Source organism: Salmo trutta, chromosome 14 (assembly GCF_901001165.1).
Source record: "Salmo trutta chromosome 14, fSalTru1.1, whole genome shotgun sequence".
NCBI lineage: Eukaryota > Metazoa > Chordata > Actinopteri > Salmoniformes > Salmonidae > Salmo > Salmo trutta.
In genome coordinates, this window is record NC_042970.1 from 2,373,588 (window position 1) to 2,396,963 (window position 23,376).

Consider the following 23,376-nt stretch of genomic DNA (forward strand, 5'->3'; position numbering starts at 1 on the left):
AGGATAATGAAATTGTTTTTAATTTGACCAAATGTTCCCTGGAAGCTAGCTAGCTAGCTAGTGTAGCTGAGAGCTGGTATCTCTCTCCCTCTGTGTAGCTGAGAGCTGGTATCTCTATCTCCCACTGTGTAGCTGAGAGCTGGTATCTCTGTCTCCCTCTGTGTAGCTGAGAGCTGGTATCTCTCTCCCTCTGTGTAGCTGAGAGCTGATATCTCTGTCTCCCTCTGTGTAGCTGAGAGCTGGTATCTCTATCTCCCACTGTGTAGCTGAGAGCTGGTATCTCTCTCCCACTGTGTAGCTGAGAGCTGGTATCTCTGTCTCCCTCTGTATAGCTGAGAGCTGGTATCTCTCTCCCTCTGTGTAGCTGAGAGCTGGTATCTCTCTCCCTCTGTATAGCTGAGAGCTGGTATCTCTATCTCCCTCTGTATAGCTGAGAGCTGATATCTCTGTCTCCCTCTGTATAGCTGAGAGCTGATATCTCTGTCTCCCTCTGTATAGCTGAGAGCTGGTATCTCTGTCTCCCTCTGTGTAGCTGAGAGCTGGTATCTCTCTCCCTCTGTATAGCTGAGAGCTGATATCTCTGTCTCCCTCTGTATAGCTGAGAGCTGATATCTCTGTCTCCCTCTGTATAGCTGAGAGCTGGTATCTCTGTCTCCCTCTGTGTAGCTGAGAGCTGATATCTCTGTCTCCCTCTGTATAGCTGAGAGCTGGTATCTCTGTCTCCCTCTGTGTAGCTGAGAGCTGATATCTCTCTCCCTCTGTATAGCTGAGAGCTGATATCTCTGTCTCCCTCTGTATAGCTGAGAGCTGATATCTCTGTCTCCCTCTGTATAGCTGAGAGCTGGTATCTCTGTCTCCCTCTGTGTAGCTGAGAGCTGATATCTCTGTCTCCCTCTGTATAGCTGAGAGCTGGTATCTCTGTCTCCCTCTGTGTAGCTGAGAGCTGATATCTCTGTCTCCCTCTGTATAGCTGAGAGCTGGTATCTCTATCTCCCTCTGTGTAGCCGAGAGCTGGTATCTCTCTCTCCCTCTGTGTAGCTGAGAGCTGGTATCTCTCTCCCTCTGTATAGCTGAGAGCTGGTATCTCTCTCCCTCTGTATAGCTGAGAGCTGGTATCTCTCCCTCTGTATAGCTGAGAGCTGGTATCTCTCTCCCTCTGTATAGCTGAGAGCTGGTATCTCTCTCCCTCTGTATAGCTGAGAGCTGGTATCTCTCTCCCTCTGTATAGCTGAGAGCTGATATCTCTCTCCCTCTGTGTAGCTGAGAGCTGGTATCTCTTGTCTCCCTCTGTATAGCTGAGAGCTGGTATCTCTCTCCCTCTGTGTAGCTGAGAGCTGGTATCTCTGTCTCCCTCTGTATAGCTGAGAGCTGGTATCTCTCTCCCTCTGTATAGCTGAGAGCTGGTATCTCTCTCCCTCTGTGTTCACTCTTCATGTAGACCGACTGAGCGGTAAATGGGATGATATAACCCCACCCTGCTAGACCAAAGCAAGTACTCTGTCTGTGGCGATGCCAGCTGTTATGGGTAGAGGACGGCGACTCTAGGGAATTGCTCAGTGAGCTAGGGAGATGGAATCACTGAGACAGTTTAGTGAAAATACCTGCGGTTAAAATGCCTAAATCAATTCATATTTTGAAACATGAATAGTACATGTTGCGCTATAGCGATGCTGACTGTTCAAACAGCAAGTTACATGTGACCAAATCACATTTGTGTGTGTGGGACTTAGAGAACTTCAGTTTATAAACAGCAGTGATTTCATTTACATTTTAGTCATTTAGCAGATGCCCTTATCCAGAGCAACTTACAGTAGTGAATGCATACATTTCATACCTTTTTTTAAATTAATTTTTTATGTATTTTTATTTGTTTTTTTGTAGTGCCCCGCCCGTGGGAATCGAACCCACAACCCTGGCGTTGCAAACACCATGCTCTACCAACTGAGCCACAGGGAAGATAGGGAAGACATCTCAGAACTAAAGACTGTGGATGTGTCAGTACACTAATTTTGAAGAGCCAGTCATTATTGTAACGGTATTAATAATATGCAACATAATATGTAATATAATTGAAATGATTCATGTAAACCAGTCTAGAGAGAGACAGATTATTCATATATAACGTCATTCAATCTCTATGTATGTTATTAAGGACTAATATCGTTCATACGAGCACACTTCGCTACTATGGCCTATTTATTGCCTTTACCTCCTCATGCCATTTACACACACTGTATATAGACTTTTCTACTGTATTATTGACTGTATGTTTGTTTACTCCATGTGTAACTCTGTGTTGTTGTTTTTTGTCGCACTGCTTTGCTTTATCTTGGCCAGGTCGCAGTTGTAAATGAGAACTTGTTCTCAACTGGCCTACCTGGTTAAATAAAGGTGAAATAAAATAAAATAAAGACAGTAAATGAGAGTCTAGAGCAGCTGAAGGAGGTTTCTGATACAATTTTATCCAACTTTTATTTTTATAAAACATCTGAAAAACATCTGAAAAATAACATCAAACAATGTACACTATATTGATTAAATCAAATGCTTTTCTGTCACTTATATACAACGCATGTCACTCCAGGTTAATTCCCATAAACAAGACGTTTATTAATGTACAGTTCGATCCTCTATCAGTTTCTCCTGTGACCCACGGTCCTGTATATGACCCACGGCCCTGTATATGACCCACGGTCCTGTATATGACCCACGGCCCTGTATATGACCCACGGCCCTGTATATGACCCACGGCCCTGTATATGACCCACGGCCCTGTATATGACCCACGGTCCTGTATATGACCCACGGCCCTGTATATGACCCACGGGCCTGTATATGACCCACGGCCCTGTATATGACCCACGGTCCGGTATATGACCCACGGCCCTGTATATGACCCACGGTCCTGTATATGACCCACGGCCCTGTATATGACCCACGGCCCTGTATATGACCCACGGCCCTGTATATGACCCACGGTCCTGTATATGACCCACAGGCCTGTATATGACCCACCTCCCTGTATATGACCCACGGTCCTGTATATGACCCACGGTCCTGTATATGACCCACGGCCCTGTATATGACCCACGGTCCTGTATATGACCCACGGTCCTGTATATGACCCACGGCCCTGTATATGACCCACGGGCCTGTATATGACCCACAGGCCTGTATATGACCCACGGTTCTGTATATGACTCACGGTCCTGTATATGACCCACGGTCCTGTATATGACCCACGGCCCTGTATATGACCCACGGTCCTGTATATGACCCACGGCCCTGTATATGACCCACGGCCCTGTATATGACCCACGGTCCTGTATATGACCCACGGCCCTGTATATGACCCACGGTCCTGTATATGACCCACGGTCCTGTATATGACCCACGGTTCCCCACCCCAGCCAGTGTCCTGCTAATCTCCATGCGTTCCCCACCCCAGCCAGTGTTCCTCAGGCCAGCTCCTCTTCTTCTCCTCCCCTCTTCTTCCCTCTCCATGGTCCTCTCCACCTCCCCTCCTCCTCTCCCCCTCCCCTCTTCCCCTCCTCCATCCCATTCCTCTCCTCCCTTTACCCTCTACCCTCCCCTTCTCTCCTCCCTCCCTCCTCTCCTGTCCTCCCTCTCCTCCATCCTCCCCTCCTCCCCTCCTCTCCTGTCCTCCCTTTCCTCCCTCCCTCCTCTCCTGTCCTCCCTCTCCTCCCTCCCTCCTCTCCTGTCCTCCCTCTCCTCCCTCCCTCCACCCCTCCTCCCCTCCACCCCTCCTCTCCTCCCTCCCTCCCTCCTCCCCTCCACCCCTCCTCCCCTCCTCCCCTCTTCCAGTCTGTCTGTATTCCATTTAGGAAATCTAACTGTCTAAAGCTCAATGATCAGTTTCCCTTCATCATCACTACTGCTACTGTCCTCTTGGTCCACCAGGCTACTACTCTGCACTCCCCCAACCCTGCTCACACAGTCTGCTGTAGGGGCCCTAACCCTGCTCACACAGTCTACTGTAGGGGCCCTAAACCTGCTCACACACTCTGCTGTAGGGGCCCTAAACCTGCTCACACAGTCTGCTGTAGGGGCCCTAAACCTGCTCACACACTCTGTTGTAGGGGCCCTAACCCTGCTCAAACAGTCTACTGTAGGGGCCCTAAACCTGCTCACACACTCGATTGTAGGGGCCCTAACCCTGCTCCAACAGTCTACTGTAGGGGCCCTAAACCTGCTCACACACTCGATTGTAGGGGCCCTAACCCTGCTCACACACTCTGTTATAGGGGCCCTAACCCTGCTCACACAGTCTACTCTAGGGGACCGAACCCTGCTCAAACAGTCTACTGTAGGGGCCCTAAACTTGCTCACACACTCTGTTGTAGGGGCCCTAAACCTGCTCACACACTGTGCTGTAGGGGCCCTAAACCTGCTCACACACTGTGCTGTAGGGGCCCTAACCCTGCTCAAACAGTCTACTCTAGGGGCCCTAACCCTGCTCAAACAGTCTACTGTAGGGAAGGGGTGTGTCTGTCCTGCCCTACTCACATTCGTATACACCATGCTGGTCTCACTGTGGCTCTGAAGTAGTTTGGAGGGGAGGACGCTGTTTGTCTCTGTCTTAGGCAAAATCTGTGATCTGCTGAAGATGCTGGTATCACTAAAGGCTGGGGTGCTACGACACACGCTGGGTTCAGGGTCATTTGAACAGCGGGTCTGTAGGTTATACGACGGATCTTTTCCTGAAGTTAAGTTGATCTGTTGCTGAGTGACCTTCGAAAGTGTGTGAGACACGTTGGTTGGTGTCTGATATAGACGACGGTAAAGTGGCAGCGATGTCCAGATGCTGTGACGGGAATCTGCTTCATCCTGTCAGAGAGAGAAATATCAGAGTTTTATAGTTAGTATGTAGGCATGAGGAGGAAGGGCAACAGTTCCAGGTCATTCTAGTAGCTCCACAATGTCTTGGATAGTTTAAGAAGGACCAAACAGACAGACCATCAGATAGACAAATAGATAGTCTACTAACCCAGACTGACCCAGAGCTGTGTCCCAAATAGCAAACATATCTCTTTATCAAAATCAAGTCAAAGTTTGTTGGTCATGTACACATATTTGCAGATGTTATCGCAGGTGCAGTGAAATGCTTGTGTTTCTAGCTCCAACAGTGCAGGAATAATACCTAGAAAACAAAACAATACAAAACCAACATAATCCAAAAATAAAAATGAAGAAATATCAGAAAGGGTAGAGTCGGGGGGCTAGGGTCAGTCTGTTATATCTGGAGTAATTCTCCTGTCTTATCCGGTGTCCTGTGTGAATTTAAGTATGCTCTCTCTAATTCTCTTTCTTTCTTTCTCTCGGAGGACCTGAGCCCTAGGACCATGCCTCAGGACTACCTGGCATGATGACTCATTGCTGTCCCCAGTCCACCTGGCCGTGCTGCTGCTCCAGTTTCAACTGTTCTGCCTGTGTCTATGGAACCCTGACCTGTTCACCGGACGTACTACCTGTCCCAGACCTGCTGTTTTCAACTCTCTAGAGACAGCAGGAGCGGTAGAGATACTCTCAATGATCGGCTATGAAAAGCCAACTGACATTTACTCCTGAGGTGCTGACCTATTGCACTGTGATTATTATAATTTGACCGTGCTGGTCATCTATGAACATTTGAACATCTTGGCCATGTTCTGTTATAATCTCCACCTGTCACGATTCCCACCAACGGTGGCGCCCCCTCCTGCTCGGGTGGCGCTCTGCGGTCGTCGTCACCGGCCTATTAGCTGCCACTGTTTCCCTTTTTTGTTTTCCCCCCCTGTTTGTGATTGTGTGCACCTGTTCTTAGTGGGGGTGATTAGCGGGGCTATTAGTGTTAGCTGGTCCGCTTGTTCATTGTGCGGGATTATTTTCCTGTTGTGCTTGGGGTTTACGCTTGTGCGTTTGTTTTTGCGCCGCATGTTAATTCCCCTGTGTTTGGGACTCATTATTTTATGTTTGGGGTGGCTTGTGTGTGCTCGCCTGTTTCAACTATTAAAAGCCACTACCCTGTGCTCGCTGCTTCCTGCGTTTGATTCCTCACTCACGACGCCCGAGTCTTAGACCACCCGGCACAGCCAGAAGAGGACTGGCCACCCCTCATAGCCTGGTTCCTCTCTAGGTTTCTTCCTAGGTTCTGACCTTTCTAGGGAGTTTTTCCTAGCCACCATGCTTCTACACCTGCATTGCTTGCTGTTTGGGGTTTTAGGCTGGGTTTCTGTACAGCACTTTGAGATATCAGCTGATCTAAGAAGGGCTTTATGAATACATTTGATTTGAAGATCTGATAACATTCAGTATAAAAAAATCGGCAAAAATAGAGAAAATCATGGAACCTTTAACCCTAGACCAGCCAGTCCCCATGTTGTAATGGAAAATGTAACTCTGTGTCTGTGAGATGTCTGTTGATTATACTGTGTGTCTGTGTGGGAGAGATGTCTGTTGATTATACTGTGTGTCTGTGTGGGAGAGATGTCTGTTGATTATACTGTGTGTCTGTGTGGGAGAGATGTCTGTTGATTATACTGTGTGTCTGTGTGAGAGAGATGTCTGTTGATTATACTGTGTGTCTGTGTGGGAGAGATGTCTGTTGATTATACTGTGTGTCTGTGTGGGAGAGATGTTGCTTTTGTTTCATACAGTTGTCAGCAGCGTTAAGGTCTAGTGAAGGTTCTAGTGAAAGTATTCTTGATTGATAGACGTTTAGACAGATAGACACATCTCTTGACTTACCTCTCCTCTAAACCCATCAGAGGTATGGCCAGGTGTTTCTGTTGTCTCCTCACTCTCCTCTGTCTCTTCCAAAACCTCTTCTCTCTCCTCCCTCTCCTCCCTCTCTTCTCTCTCTTCCAACACCTCTTCCCTCTCCTCTCTCTCTTCCCTCTCCTTGAACACCTCCCTGTCCTCCCTCTCTTCCAACACCTCTTTCCTCTCCTCCCTCTCTTCCCTCACTTCCAACACCTCTTCCCACTCCTCCAACAACTCTTCCTTCTCCTCCCTCTCTTCCCTCTCCTCCCTCTCCTCCCTCTCCTCCCTCTCTTCCCTCTCCTCCCTCTCCTCCCTCTCCTCCCTCTCCTCCCTCTCTTCCCTCTCCTCCCTCTCCTCCCTCTCTTCCCTCTCCTCCCTCTCCTCCTTCTCCTCCCTCTCTTCCCTCTCCTCTGACACCTCTTCATCTTTCAGGCTTGTTCTTCTGGAGTCTTCCTCCTCCTCATCTCCTCCTCTGTCACAGCTCTTCTTGGCTCCTTTAGGACAAACCAGTTTAGTAAGACATTAGAGACATTAGAGACAGTATGATTAGACATTAGAGACAGTTTAATAAGACATAAGAAAAATATTAAAAAGACAATAGCTACAGACAGCTACTGCTACAGACTACTACAGACTGCTACAGACTGATACAGACTGATACAGACTGATACAGACTACTACAGACTGCTACAGACTGATACAGACTGATACAGACTGATACAGACTGCTACAGACAGCTACAGACTGCTACAGACTGCTACAGACTGATACAGACTGATACAGACTGATACAGACTACTACAGACTGCTACAGACTGATACAGACTACTACAGACTACTACAGACTGATACAGACTGATACAGACTACTACAGACTGCTACAAACAGCTACAGACTGCTACAGACTGCTACAGACTGCTACAGACTGCTACAGACAGCTACAGACTGCTACAGACTGATACAGACCGATACAGACTACTACAGACTGCTACAGACAGCTACAGACTGATACAGACTATTACAGACTGCTACAGACAGCTACAGACAGCAGTCAACCACAACAGACTCCTACAGACAGCTACAGACAGCTACAGACAACTACTACTACAGACTACTACAGACTACTACAGACTGCTACAGACTGCTACAGGCTGATACAGACAGCTACAGACTGCTACAGACTGCTACAGACTCCTATAGACTATTACAGACTGCTACAGACTGCTACAGACTGCTACAGACTGCTACAGACAGCAGTAGAGAGCTACAGACTACTACAGACTGCTACAGACTGCTACAGACTACTACAGACTGCTACAGACTGCTACAGACAGCTACTGCTACAGACAGCTACTACTACAGACTACTACAGACTGCTACTGCTACAGACAGCTACAGACAGCTACTGCTACAGACTGCTACAGACTGCTACAGACAGCTACAGCTACAGACTGCTACAGACTGCTACAGACTGCTACTGCTACAGACTGCTACAGACTGCTACAGACTGCTACAGACAGCTACAGCTACAGACTGCTACAGACTGCTACAGACTGCTACAGACTGCTACTGCTACAGTCTACTACAGACTGCTACAGACTGCTACAGACAGCTACAGCTACAGACTGCTACAGACTGCTACAGACTGCTACAGACTGCTACTGCTACAGATTACTACAGACTGCTACAGACTGCTACAGACTGCTACAGACAGCTACTGCTACAGACTACTACAGACTGCTACAGACTGCTACTGCTACAGACTGCTACAGACTGCTACAGACTGCTACAAACTGCTACAGACTGCTACAGACAGCTACAGACTGCTACAGAGAGCTACAGACTGCTACAGACTGCTACAGACTGCTACAGACTGCTACAGACTGCTACAGACTACTACAGACTGCTACAGACTGCTACAGACTGCTACAGACTGCTACAGACAACTACTACTACAGACTGCTACAGACTGCTACAGACTGATACAGACTGCTACAGACTACTACAGAGAGCTACAGACTGCTACAGACTACTACAGACTGCCACAGACTGCTACAGACTGCTACAGAGAGCTGCAGACTGCTACAGACTGCTACAGACTGCTACAGACAACTACAGACTGCTACAGACTGCTTCAGACTACTACAGACTGCTACAGACTGCTTCAGACTACTACAGACTGCTACAGACTGCTACAGACTGCTACAGTATGCCCGCAAACTTTTAGGAACCCTATTCCTTATTTCCCAAGGCCCCCGGGAATAGGGAATAGGGAATAGGGTGTCATTTAGGACATACCCTCAGCCAGGACACGACACCTTCCTGCCGTGGCTGACTGCTCACCCACACAAACTAACATACATACAGACACACAGACTAACATATACACAGACACACAGACTAACATATATACAGACACACAGACTAACATATATACAGACACACACACTAACATATATACAGACACACAGACTAACATATATACAGACACACAGACTAATATATACAGACACACAGACTAACAGATATACAGACACACAGACTAACATATATACAGACACACAGACTAACATATATACAGACACACAGACTACTATATACAGACTAACATATACACAGACACACTGACTAATATATACAGACTAACATATATACAGACACACAGACTAACATATACAGACTAACACATACACAGACACACAAACTAACATTTACACAGACACACAAACTAACATATATACAGACACACAGACTGATATATACAGACTAACATATATACAGACACACAGATGAACATATATACAGACACACACACTAACATATATATAGACTAGCATATATACAGACACACAAACTAACATACACTGCTCAAAAAAATAAAGGGAACACTTAAACAACACAATGTAACTCCAAGTCAATCACAATTCTGTGAAGTCAAACTTTCCACTTAGGAATCAACACTGATTGACAATAAATTTCACATGCTGATGTGCAAATGGAATAGACAACAGGTGGAAATTATAGGCAATTAGCAAGACACCCCCAATAAAGGAGTGGTTCTGCAGGTGGTGACCACAGACCACTTCTCAGTTCCTATGCTTCCTGGCTGATGTTTTGGTCACTTTTGAATGCTGGCGGTGCTTTCACTCTAGTGGTAGCATGAGACAGAGTCTACAACCCACACAAGTGGCTCAGGTAGTGCAGCTCATCAATGCGAGCTGTGGCAAGAAGGTTTGCTGTGTCTGTCAGCGTAGTGTCCAGAGCATGGAGGCGCTACCAGGAGACAGGCCAGTACATCAGGAGACGTGGGGGAGGCCGTAGGAGGGCAACAACCCAGCAGCAGGACCGCTACCTCCGCCTTTGTGCAAGGAGGAGCAGGAGGAGCGCTGCCAGAGCCCTGCAAAATGACCTCCAGCAGGCCACAAATGTGCATGTGTCTGCTCAAACGGTCAGAAACAGACTCCATGAGGGTGGTATGAGGGCCCGACGTCCACAGGTGGGGGTTGTGCTTACAGCCCAACACCGTGCAGGAGGTTTGGCATTTGCCAGAGAACACCAAGATTGGCAAATTCGCCACTGGCGCCCTGTGCTCTTCACAGATGAAAGCAGGTTCACACTGAGCACGTGACAGACGTGACAGTCTGGAGACGCCGTGGAGAACGTTCTGCTGCCTGCAACATCCTCCAGCATGACCGGTTTGGCGGTGGGTCAGTCATGGTGTGGGGTGGCATTTCTTTGGGGGGCCGCACAGCCCTCCATGTGCTCGCCAGAGGTAGCCTGACTGCCATTAGGTACCGAGATGAGATCCTCAGACCCCTTGTGAGACCATATGCTGGTGTGGTTGGCCCTGGGTTCCTCCTAATGCAAGACAATGCTAGGCCTCATGTGGCTGGAGTGTGTCAGCAGTTCCTGCAAGACGAAGGCATTGATGCTATGGACTGGCCCGCTCGTTCCCCAGACCTGAATCCAATTGAGCACATCTGGGACATCATGTCTCGCTCCATCCACCAACGCCACGTTGCACCACAGACTGTCCAGGAGTTGGCGGATGCTTTAGTCCAGGTCTGGGAGGAGATCCCTCAGGAGACCATCCGCCACCTCATCAGGAGCATGCCCAGGCGTTGTAGGGAGGTCATACAGGCACGTGGAGGCCACACAGACTACTGAGCCTCATTTTGACTTGTTTTAAGGACATTACATCAAAGTTGGATCAGCCTGTAGTGTGGTTTTCCACTTTAATTTTGAGTGTGACTCCAAATCCAGACCTCCATGGGTTGATAAATTGGATTTCCATTGATTATTTTTGTGTGATTTTGTTGTCAGCACATTCAACTATGTAAAGAAAAAAGTATTTAATAAGATTATTTCTTTCATTCAGATCAAGGATGTGTTGTTTAAGTGTTCCCTTTATTTTTTGGACCAGTATATATACAGACACACAGACGAACATGTATACAGACACACAGACTAACATATACACTGATTCCTGCTTACAAGCAAAAATTAAAGCAGGAAGCACCAGTGACTCGATCTATAAAAAAGTGGTCAGATGAAGGAGATGCTAAACTACAGGACTGTTTTGTTATCACAGACTGGAACATGTTCTGGGATTCCTCTGATGGCATTGCGGAGTACACCACATCAGTCACTGGCTTCATCAATAAGTGCATCGAGGACGTTGTTCCCACAATGACTGTACGTACATACCCCAACCAGAAGCCATGGATTACAGGCAACATTCGCACTGAGCTAAAGGGTAGAGCTGCGTCTTTCAAGGTGCGGGACACTAACCTGGAAGCTTACAAGAAATCCTGCTATGCCCTGCGACGAACCATCAAACAGGCAAAGCATCAATACAGGACTAAGATTGAATCGTACTACACCGGCTCTGACGCTCGTCAGATGTGGCAGGACTTGCAAACTATTACAGACTACAAATGGAAGCACAGCCGCGAGCTGCCCAGTGACACGAGGCTACCAGACGAGCTAAATCACTTCTATGCTCGCTTCGATGCAAGCAACACTTAGGCATGCATGAGAGCATCAGGACGACTGTGTCATCACGCTCTCCATAGCCGACGTGAGTAAGACCTTTAAACAGGTCAACATTCACAAGCCTGCGGGGCCAGACTGATTACCAGGACGTATGCTCAAAGCATGCACTGACCAACTGGCAGGTGTCTTCACTGACATTTTCAACATGTCCCTGATTGAGTCTAATACCAACATGTTTCAAGCAGACCACCATAGTCCCTGTGCCCAAGAACACTAAGGCAACCTGCCTAAATGACTACCGACCTGTAGCACTCACGTCCGTAGCCATGAAGTGCTTTGAAAGGCTGGTCATGGCTCACATCGACACCATTACCCCATAAACACTAGACCCACTCCAATTTGCATACCGCCCAAACAGATCCACAGATGATGCAATCTCTATTGCACTCCACACTGCCCTTTCCCACCTGGACTAAAGGAACACTTATGTGAGAATGCTATTCATTGACTACAGCTCAGCATTCAACACCATAGTACCCTCAAAGCTCATCACTAAACTAAGGATCCTGGGACTGAACACCTCCCTCTGCAACTGGATCCTGGACTTCCTGATGGGCTGCCCCCAGGTGGTGAGGGTAGGTAGCAACACATCTGCCTCGCTGATCCTCAACACTGGAGCTCCACAGGGGTGCATGCTCAGTCCCCTCCTGTACTCCCTGTTCACCCACGACTGCATGGCCAGGCACGACTCCAACACCATCATTAAGTTAGCAGATGACACAACAGTGGTAGGCCTGATCACCGACAACAACGAGACAGCCTATAGGGAGGAGGTCAGAGACCTGGCCAGGTGGTGCCAGAATAACAACCTATCCCTCAACGTAACCAAGAATAAGGAGGTGATTGTGGACTACAGGAAAAGGAGAACCGAGCACGCCCCCATTCTCATAGACGGGGCTGTAGTGGAGCAGGTTGAGAGCTTCAAGTTCCTTGGTGTCCACATCAACAACAAACTAGAGTGGTCCAAACACACCAAGACAGTCGTGAAGAGGGCACGACAAAGCCTATTCCCCCTCAGGAAACTGAAAAGATTTGGCATGGGTCCTGAGATCCTCAAAAGGTTCTACAGCTGCAACATCGAGAGCATCCTGACTGGTTGCATCACTGCCTGGTATGGCAATTGCTCAGCCTCTGACCACAAGGCACTATAGAGGGTAGTGTGTATGGCCCAGTACATCACTGGGGCTAAGCCGACTGCCATCCAGGACCTCGATACCAGGCAGTGTCAGTGAAAGGCCCTAAAAATTGTCAAAGACTCCAGCCAACCTAGTTATAGACTGTTCTCTCTGCTACCACACAGCAAGCGGTAACGGAGCGCCAAGTCTAGGTCCAAAAGGTTTCTTAACTTTTTAGTGACAGGGGGCAGTATTCGGAAATTCAGATGAATGACGTGCCCAAATAAAACTGCCTGCTACTCGGGCCCAGAAGGTAGAATATGCATATTATTAGTAGATTTGGATAGAAAACACTCTGAAGTTTCTAAAACTGTTTGAATGATGTCTTTGAGTATAACAGAACTCATATGGCTGGCAAAAACCTGAGAAAAAATCCAACCAGGAAGTGGTTTGTAGTTTTTTCAACTGATTGCCTTTCCAAACTACAGTGTCTGTGGAGTCATTTTGCACTTCCTAAGGCTTCCACTAGATGTCAACAGTCTTTAGAACCTTGTTTCATGATTCTACTGTTACCGGGCAGAGAATAAGAGCTGTCTCAAGCCTGGGACCAGTGAGTTGTTTACTGCGCTCTCACACAGGCGCGCCGCTCCTTCTTTTTCCTCTGTAATGAATACGCTATTGTCCGGTTGGAATATTATCGAAGATTTATGTTAAAAAGATCCTAAGGATTGATTGTAAACATCGTTTGACATGTTTCTACAAACGGTAATGGAACATTATGACTTTTCGTCTCTGGTTTTGCGCTCGCTCATTATGCCTTTGGATTAGTGATCTGAACGCACAAACAAAACGGAGGTATTTGGACATAAATATGGAGTTTATCGAACAAAACAAACATTTCTTGTGGAAGTGGGAGTCTTGGGAGTGCATTCCGATGAAGATCAGCAAAGGTAAGTGAAGATTTATAATACTATTTCTGAGTTTAGTTGACTCCAGAACTTGGCGGGTAACTGTATAGCTTGCTTTGATGGCTGAGCTCTGTACCCAGAATATTGAACAATGTGCTTTCGCCGTAAAGCTATTTTGAAATCTGACACAGCGGTTGCATTAAGGAGAAGTGTATCTATAATTCCTTCAATAACTGTTGTAAAGTTTATCAACGTTTATGATGAGTATTTTTGTAAATTGATGTACTCATTCACCGGAAGTTTTGGGAGGCAAAACATTTCTGAATATCACGCGCCAATGTAAAATGGGGTGTATGGATATAAATATGAACTTTATTGAACAAAACATACATGTATTGTGTAACATTGAGTGCTGGGAGTGCCATCTGATGAAGATCATCAAAGGTTAGTGATTCATTTTAGCTGTATTTCTGTTTTTTGTGACGCCTCTCCTTGCTTGGAAAATGGCTGTGTGGTTTTTCTTGTTTAGGCGCTGTCCTAACATAATCTAATGTTATGCTTTCGCCGTAAAGCCTTTTTGAAATCGGACAATGTGGTTGGATTAATGAGAGATTATCTTTAAAATGGGATATAATAATTGTATCTTTGAGAAATTTGAATTATGAGATTTTTGTTGTTTTGAATTTGCCACCCTGCTATTTCACTGGCTGTTGGCAGTGTGTCCCGCGGGTGGGACGCTAGCGTCCCACATGTCCCACCTTCTACCACCAAGACATGACTCCTGAACAGCTAATCAAAGGGCTACCCAGACCCCTCTTTTATGCTGCTGCTACTCTCTGTTTATTATCTATGCATAGTCACTTTAACTCTACCTACATGTACATATTACCTTAATTACCTAGACTAACTGGTGCCCCCGCACATTGACTCTATACTGGTACCCCCTGTATATAACATCGTTATTGTTATTTTACTGCTGCTGCTTAATTATTTGTATTTTTTACTCAACAATTATTTTTTCTTAATACTTCTTAAAGCATTTGTTAAGGGCTTGTAAGTAAGCATTTTGCCGTAAGGTCTACACCTTTTGTTGTCACGGTTGTCGCATGAAGGAGCGGACCAAGGTTCCACATTTTATTATAACTGTGAAACTATGCAAGACATACAAATAAACTAATAAACAAAACAACAAACCGTGACAAAGAGGTGCAACATACACTAACTCAAAATAATCTCCCACAAAACCTAGTGGGAAAAACAACAACTTAAATATGATCCCAAATTAGAGACAACGCGACCAGCTGCCTCTAATTGGAGATCATCCCCCCCCCCCCCAAAAAAACATAGAAATACAGAAACTAGAAGCCCCACATAGACATAAATAAACTAGACAAAACCCCCTGTCACGCCCTGACCTACTCTACCATAGAAAATACAAATTTTCTATGGTCAGGACATGACATTTGTATTCTGCGCATTTGATAAATACAATTTGATTTGATTTTGATTTGATTTAGGTACCAAAACATTTCTGAAGCATTGAAGGTTGCCAAGAACCCAGTCTATATAAAGTCCCACAGTTGACAGTGCAAAAACCAAGCCATGAGGTCAAAGGAATTTTCCGCAGAGCTCCGAGATAGGATGGTGTTGAGGCACAGATCTGGGGAAGGGTACCAAAACATTTCTGAAGCATTGAAGGTCGCCAAGAACACAGTGGCCTTGATCATTCTTAAATGGAAGAAGTTTGGAACCACCAAGACTCTTCCTAGAGCTGGCCGCCCGGCCAAACTGAGCAATCAGGGGAGAAGGGCCTTGGTCAGGGAGGTGACCAAGAACCCGATGGTCACTCAGAGCTCCAGAGTTCCTCTGTGGAGATGAGAGAACCTTCCAGAAGGACAACCATCTCTACAGCAGTTGGGTCAAGTGTATAATCCAAAGGAGCACAACCCAAACCCACTGGGTTGAATTAACCCAATGCTGTGTTTTTCCAATATTGACCCAGTGCTGGGTTGTTGAAATTACCAAAATTGGGTTATTTTTAGCCCACTATATAGCAATCATTCATTTTGGAAAAAACTATAACTCAATTTCTACCTTCTAAGATGCCAAAATAGAAATTGTTTTCAGTAAATGTTTTCAGTTTCCAAATTTTGTTTTGTTTTCAGATTTTTTTCAGTGCATTCTTTCAAATCATTCACTAAACCCTAAACCTCAACTAAATCTAGGTTGGAGAGGAGTCTGTCTATAATAAAGCGATGCTCTGCCTTCTTAACAACACTATCAACAAGGCAGGTCCTACAGGCCCTAGTTTCTACCTTCTTAACAACACTATCAACAAGGCAGGTCTACAGGCCCTAGTTTCTACCTTCTTAACGACACTATCAACAAGGCAGGTCCTACAGGCCCTAGTTTCTACCTTCTTAACAACACTATCAACAAGGCAGGTCCTACAGGCCCTAGTTTCTACCTTCTTAACAACACTATCAACAAGGCAGGTCTACAGGCCCTAGTTTCTACCTTCTTAACAACACTATCAACAAGGCAGGTCCTACAGGCCCTAGTTTCTACCTTCTTAACGACACTATCAACAAGGCAGGTCCTACAGGCCCTAGTTTCTACCTTCTTAACAACACTATCAACTAGGCAGGTCCTGCAGGCCTGGTTTTTTTCTCACACCTGGACTACTGTTCAGTCGTGTGGTTTTGAAAATTGCAATTGGCTCAGAACAGGGCAGCACAGCTAGCCCTTGGATGTACACAGAGAGCTAACATTAATAATATGCATGTCAATCTCTGATAGCTCAAAGTGGAGGAGAGATTGACTTCATCACTACTTGTATTTATGAGAGGTATTGACATGTTAAATAAACCGAGCTGTCTGTTTGAACTGCTGGCACACTGTTCGGACACCCATGCATACCCCACAAGACATGCCACCAGAGGTCTCTTCACAATCCCCAAGTCCAGAACAGACTATGGGAGGCACACAGTACTACATAGAGCCATGACTACATGGAACTCTATTCCACATCAGGTAACTGATGCAGCAGTAGAATCAGATTTAAAAACGAGAGAAAAATACACCTTATGGAACAGTGGGGACTGAAAAGCAACACAAACATAGGAGCATACATACACACACACACACACACACGTACACATGGATTTTGAATTGTACATATGTGGTAGTGGAGTAGGGGTCTGAGGGCACACAGTCTGAGGGTATTGTAATGTTGTTAAAATTGTATAAATGGCCTTAGTTTTTCTGGACCCCAGGAAAAGTAGCTGCTGCTTTGGCAGGAACTAATGGTGTTCCATAACAAATAAAAAATAAACAAGCTTTGGACGAAGGACTTCCATATCTCCACAAACTCCTAAAAGTTCTGGGACACTAAAGTCCACTAGTAGGACCTAACCTGTAAAGTCCATGGAGAATAAGAGCACCTCCTCCCAGCTGCCCACTGCACTGAGGCTAGGTAACACTGTTACCACCGATAAATCCACGATAATCGAGAATTTCAATAAGCATTTCTCTACAGCTGGCCATGCTTTCCTCCTGGCTACCCCTACCCCGGCCAACAGCTCCGCACCCCCGCTACTTGCCCAAGCCTCCCCAGCTTCTCCTTCACCCAAATCCAGATAGCAGATGTTCTGAAAGAGCTGCAAAATCTGGACCCCTACAAATTAGCTGGGCTAGACAATGTGGACCATCTCTTTCTAAAATTATCCGCCGCCATTGTTGCAACCCCTGTTCAACCTCTCTTACGTATCATCCGAGATTCCTAAAGATTGGAAATCTGCCGCGGTCATCCCCTTCTTCAAAGGGGGAGACACTCTAGACCCAAACTGTTACAGACCTATATCCATCCTGCCCTGCCTTTCTAAAGTCTTCGAAAGCCAAGTTAACAAACCGGTCACTGACTATTTCGAATCCCACCGTACTTTCTCCGCTGTGCAATCCTGGTCAAGGCTTTCGACTCTGTCAATCACTGTATTCTTATCGGCAGACTCAACAGCCTTGGTTTCTCAAATGATTGCCTCGCCTGGTTCACTAACTACTTCTCAGACAGAGTTCAGTGTGTCAAATCGGAGGGCCTGTTGTCCGGACCTCTGGCAGTCTCTATGGGGGTGCCACAGGGTTCAATTCTCGGGCCAACTCTTTTCTCTGTATACATCAATGATGTCGCTCTTGCTGCGGGTGATTCTCTGATCCGCCTCTACGCAGACGACACCATTCTGTATACTTCTGGCCCCTCTTTGGACACTGTGTTAACAAACCTCCAAACGAGCATCACTGCCATACACCACTCCTTCCGTGGCCTCCAACTGCTCTTAAATGCTAGTAAAACTAAATGTATGCTCTTCAACCGATTGTTGCCCGCACCTGCCCGCCCGTCCAGCATCACTACTCTGGACGGTTCTGACTTAGAATATGTGGACAACTACAAATACCTAGGTGTCTGCTTAGACAGTAAACTCTCCTTCCAGACTCATATTAACCTTCTCCAATCCAAAATTAAATCTAGAATCAGCTTCCTATTTCGCAACAAAGCCTCCTTCACTCATGCTGCCAAACATACCCTCGTAAAACTGACCATCCTACCGATCCTCGACTTCGGTGATATCATTTACAAAATAGCCTCCAACACTCTACTCAGCAAACTGAATGCAGTCTATCACAGTGCCATCCGTATTGTCACCAAAGTCCCACATACTACCCACCACTACGACCTGTATGCTCTCGCCTTACCGCCTTACTCCATTTGCACACACTGTATGTAGATTTTTCTACTGTATTATTGACTGTATGTTTGTTTATTCCATGTGTAACTCTGTGTTGTTGTTTTTGTCACACTGCAGTAACAGGAGACACTATGAGCTGAACATAACAGTGGAAGAGAGGACAGTAACAGGAGACACTATGAGCTGAACATAACAGTGGAAGAGAGGACAGTAACAGGAGACCCGACTGTGGTTAGTTACTACTGTGATTTCCTATTGTAGCCAATTCAGTTGCAGTGATTCTGCTGCAGCTTGTTTGGTAATTCTGTTTCCAATTTGGTAACGGAATTACAAGTTTGAATTATTTAATAATTCATAAACAAATGTATATCAGTAAAATCACTTTAACTAATTGGTAGGTCAACCATTACTTCCTACTTCTGTAAACGTTCATTATCCTCCGTCATTATGAGGGAGAGCGATTAGACAATATCTTAAAGATATGTGGGGTTTTTGGCAATGGAATGACAAGGCACACGGAAATATTTCTTAAACTTACAGAAGGTAAAACATTTATCCAAAACTAAACAGGTTTTATATGAGTTGAGTCTTTACTTTAACAGGGTTGTGTTTTGTTGATGCTGATGAGACCTTTTAACATCTGAGAACATGTGATAACATCTAGAGAGGATCTCAAAGGAACCACTGACACCTTGTGGACCAAACAAAGATTTCAGAAACCTCTTTACAGTTCACAATAGTATTGACAATAATATTACATTTTGAACATTTACAAAATTAATATTTTAACTTGACCAGGAATCAGTGTTATATTAGAACACAGAAATGAATACGAGGTGTTCCTACCTGCTGTGAAGCTGTGGTTGACTGCAGCTGAGTTGGGTTCTCCAGCTAGCAGTCCAGTACAGACCAGCGGTCCAGCTGAGTTGGGTTCCCCAGCTAGCAGTCCAGTACAGACCAGCGGTCCAGCTGAGTTGGGTTCTCCAGCTAGCAGTCCAGTAGAGACCAGCGTTCCAGCTGAGTTGGGTTCTCCAGCTAGCAGTCCAGTACAGACCAGCGGTCCAGCTGAGTTGGGTTCTCCAGCTAGCAGTCCAGTACAGACCAGCGGTCCAGCTGAGTTGGGTTCTCCAGCTAGCAGTCCAGTACAGACCAGGGGTCCAGCTGAGTTGGGTTCTCCAGCTAGCAGTCCAGTAGAGACCAGGGGTCCAGCTGAGTTGGGTTCTCCAGCTAGCAGTCCAGTACAGACCAGCGGTCCAGCTGAGTTGGGTTCTCCAGCTAGCAGTCCAGTACAGACCAGCGTTCCAGCTGAGTTGGGTTCTCCAGCTAGCAGTCCAGTACAGACCAGGGGTCCAGCTGAGTTGGGTTCTCCAGCTAGCAGTCCAGTACAGACCAGGGGTCCAGCTGAGTTGGGTTCTCCAGCTAGCAGTCCAGTACAGACCAGGGGTCCAGCTGAGTTGGGTTCTCCAGCTAGCAGTCCAGTACAGACCAGCGTTCCAGCTGAGTTGGGTTCTCCAGCTAGCAGTCCAGTACAGACCAGCGGTCCAGCTGAGTTGGGTTCTCCAGCTAGCAGTCCAGTACAGACCAGGGGTCCAGCTGAGTTGGGTTCTCCAGCTAGCAGTCCAGTACAGACCAGCGGTCCAGCTGAGTTGGGTTCTCCAGCTAGCAGTCCAGTACAGACCAGCATTCCAGCTGAGTTGGGTTCTCCAGCTAGCAGTCCAGTACAGACCAGCGTTCCAGCTGAGTTGGGTTCTCCAGCTAGCAGTCCAGTACAGACCAGGGGTCCAGCTGAGTTGGGTTCTCCAGCTAGCAGTCCAGTAGAGACCAGCGGTCCAGCTGAGTTGGGTTCTCCAGCTAGCAGTCCAGTACAGACCAGGGGTCCAGCTGAGTTGGGTTCCCCAGCTAGCAGTCCAGTACAGACCAGGGGTCCAGCTGAGTTGGGTTCTCCAGCTAGCAGTCCAGTACAGACCAGGGGTCCAGCTGAGTTGGGTTCTCCAGCTAGCAGTCCAGTACAGACCAGCGGTCCAGCTGAGTTGGGTTCTCCAGCTAGCAGTCCAGTACAGACCAGCGGTCCAGCTGAGTTGGGTTCTCCAGCTAGCAGTCCAGTACAGACCAGCGGTCCAGCTGAGTTGGGTTCTCCAGCTAGCAGTCCAGTAGAGACCAGGGGTCCAGCTGAGTTGGGTTCCCCAGCTAGCAGTCCAGTACAGACCAGCGGTCCAGCTGAGTTGAGTTCCCCAGGACTGTCCCAGACATGATTGTAGAGAGATGAAACAGCGCTGCTAGGGAGGATGACAACACTGTTCTCAGTAGTATCAAGGCCCTGTTCAGACCAGCCCCGATGAGAGGGGGTGACTACTTCCCTGACGCCCTGTTCAGACCAGCCCCGATGAGAGGGGCTGACTACTTCCCTGACGCCCTGTTCAGACCAGCCCCGATGAGAGGGGCTGACTACTTCACTGACTGTCCTGTCTGAAGAAAGGAGGAGGTGCAGAGGAAGGCCTTGTTCTTCTCCTCTGTCTGTCTGACTCCTGGCTGGTTCCACACCTCCCAGAGAGGCAGAAGCTGCACCGCCTGGTGTCCTCGGAGGGAGAAATAGAGGCAGAGATAGACTCAGTGGAACCAGGGTGGTGTGGTTCTGAGGCAGAGATAGACTCAGTGGAGCCACGTTGCTAGTGTCTATGTGGTTCTGAAAAAGCATTGTGACCGTGTTGGTGTCTGGGTGGTTCTGGAGAGTTCTAGACTGGGCAACCAGGTTGTGAGGCAGAGCTGGAGTCATGTTGACAGAGTCTGGGTGGTTCTGAGGATATAGTCCTGGAGTCTCTAGGACGGTGTTGAAGTCTGGGTGGTTCTGAGGACACAGTCCTGGAGTCTCTAGGACGGTGTTGAAGTCTGGGTGGTTCTGAGGAGATAGACCTGGAGTCTCTAGGACGGTGTCTGGGTGATTCTGAGGAGATAGACCTGGAGTCTCTAGGACGGTGTCTGGGTGGTTCTGGGGAGATAGACCTGGCTCAGGTGAATCATTACGAGACAGTTGCTGCTCTGTGTTGGTTAGAGGATCAGCTTCCATCATCTCTGATCTGTCAGTCTGAGTAAGAGGAGCTCCCGGACTAGAGAGGGTGTCTGTTAAGAGATGCTCCTGGTCATGACAACATACTGCTTCTGAATGCTGCCACTCTTCATCGCCAGCGAAACCTCTGTTGTTCTCATGTTGTGATGAAGAAGGTTCTACTGGGTGCATAGGTTCAGTGACTTCCTGTGTCACATCCTTTACTGCCCCCTCCTGTGTTTCAGCATCAGGTAGAATACATGAACTGGTTTGGAGTGCTTCCTTTATCGTTGTGGTTCCTACTGGATCCATCGCTCCGTGGACGCGACCATGAGAAGGCCCTGTCTCTGATGTCATATCCTGCCGTTCCGTCTGAGGCTCTGATGTCATATCCTGTCGTTCTATCTGAGGCTCTATGAGCGCCAGCTGTTCGTCTGAGATGAGCTGGAGACAGATGTGGAGGTCCGCTGTCCTCACATGGAACACTTTCTGACCCTCTGACTGGCTGCTGTGACTAACAGTGAACGGTATAGCAGGGTATGCTATGGATGTATGGTATGGGGACGACTGGGTTTCAGTGAATGGAATGGCATGGCATGCTAAAGCTGCTATCGTATGGCACGGAGGGTTGACCTCTGCAGTAACATCAGTTAGAGGGTTGACCTCTGCAGTAACATCAGTTAGAGGGTTGACCTCTGCAGTAACATCAGTTAGAGGGTTGACCTCTGCAGTAACATCAGTTAGAGGGTTGACCTCTGTGGAAGTGGTGTTGAGTGTAACACACTGACCATATACTGATGGTTTCCAGGGCATGCTCTGTACTGAGGCTGTGGGTGGTGTGGCAGATTGCTTCTCCGCTGTGGCTGTGATGGTAGCAGACCGGCTTTGAACCAATGCTATGGATGGTTTGGCATGCTGACTGTGAACAGAAACAGGTGTAGCAGACCTGCGCTGACCCTGTCCTAAGCCTGTGACTGATGAAACACTGACAGGGCCTCTAGGTTGTGTTGGGGTGAGGCCTCTAGGTTGTGTTGGGGTGAGGCCCGTAGGTTGTGTTGGGGTGAGGTCCGTAGGTTGTGTAGGGGTGAGGCCCGTAGGTTGTGTTGGGGTGAGGCCTCTAGGTTGTGTTGGGGTGAGGCCCGTAGGTTGTGTTGGGGTGAGGCCTCTAGGTTGTGTTGGGGTGAGGCCCGTAGGTTGTGTCGGGGTTTGGCCCGTAGGTTGTGTTGGGGTGAGGCCCGTAGGTTGTGTTGGGGTGAGGCCTCTAGGTTGTGTTGGGGTGAGGCCGGTAGGTTGTGTCGGGGTGAGGCCCGTAGGTTGTGTCGGGGTGAGGCCCGTAGGTTGTGTCGGGGTGAGGCCCGTAGGTTGTGTCGGGGTGAGGCCCGTAGGTTGTGTCGGGGTGAGGCCCGTAGGTTGTGTCGGGGTGAGGCCCGTAGGTTGTGTCGGGGTGAGGCCCGTAGGTTGTGTCGGGGTGAGGCCCGTAGGTTGTGTTGGGGTGAGGCCCGTAGGCCCTGAGTCTGTAGGAAGCATCAACTGGTACTTGGGGAGGAAACTGGTCTTGGCTGAATCCGACGACGAGGAGGAGAAGGGCTTGGCTATCCCACCTCTGACTGAGGATGAGAGTTGGGTCAGTTTACTGCTGCTGTTTAGGCCTCCTCCTCCTCCTCTCTCCAGAAGACAAACGTTATTCTCAATTTTCTGCTTCTTCCTCTCTGAGGGAACATGGCTTCCACATCGTTGAGACACACAGTTGGT

At 47.5% G+C, this 23,376-nt stretch overlaps 1 long non-coding RNA gene across 1 annotated transcript; it reads right to left on the minus strand.

Annotated features, from left to right (window-relative positions):
* Positions 1–3,845: 3,845 nt before the first annotated feature.
* Positions 3,846–6,881, minus strand: LOC115207233 (uncharacterized). The gene is made up of 2 exons (XR_003880944.1): positions 6,748–6,881; positions 3,846–4,848 (listed from the first exon to the last, which is right to left on the minus strand). It is a non-coding gene; the product is annotated as an uncharacterized LOC115207233 (long non-coding RNA).
* Between the last annotated feature and the right edge of the window lie 16,495 nt (positions 6,882–23,376).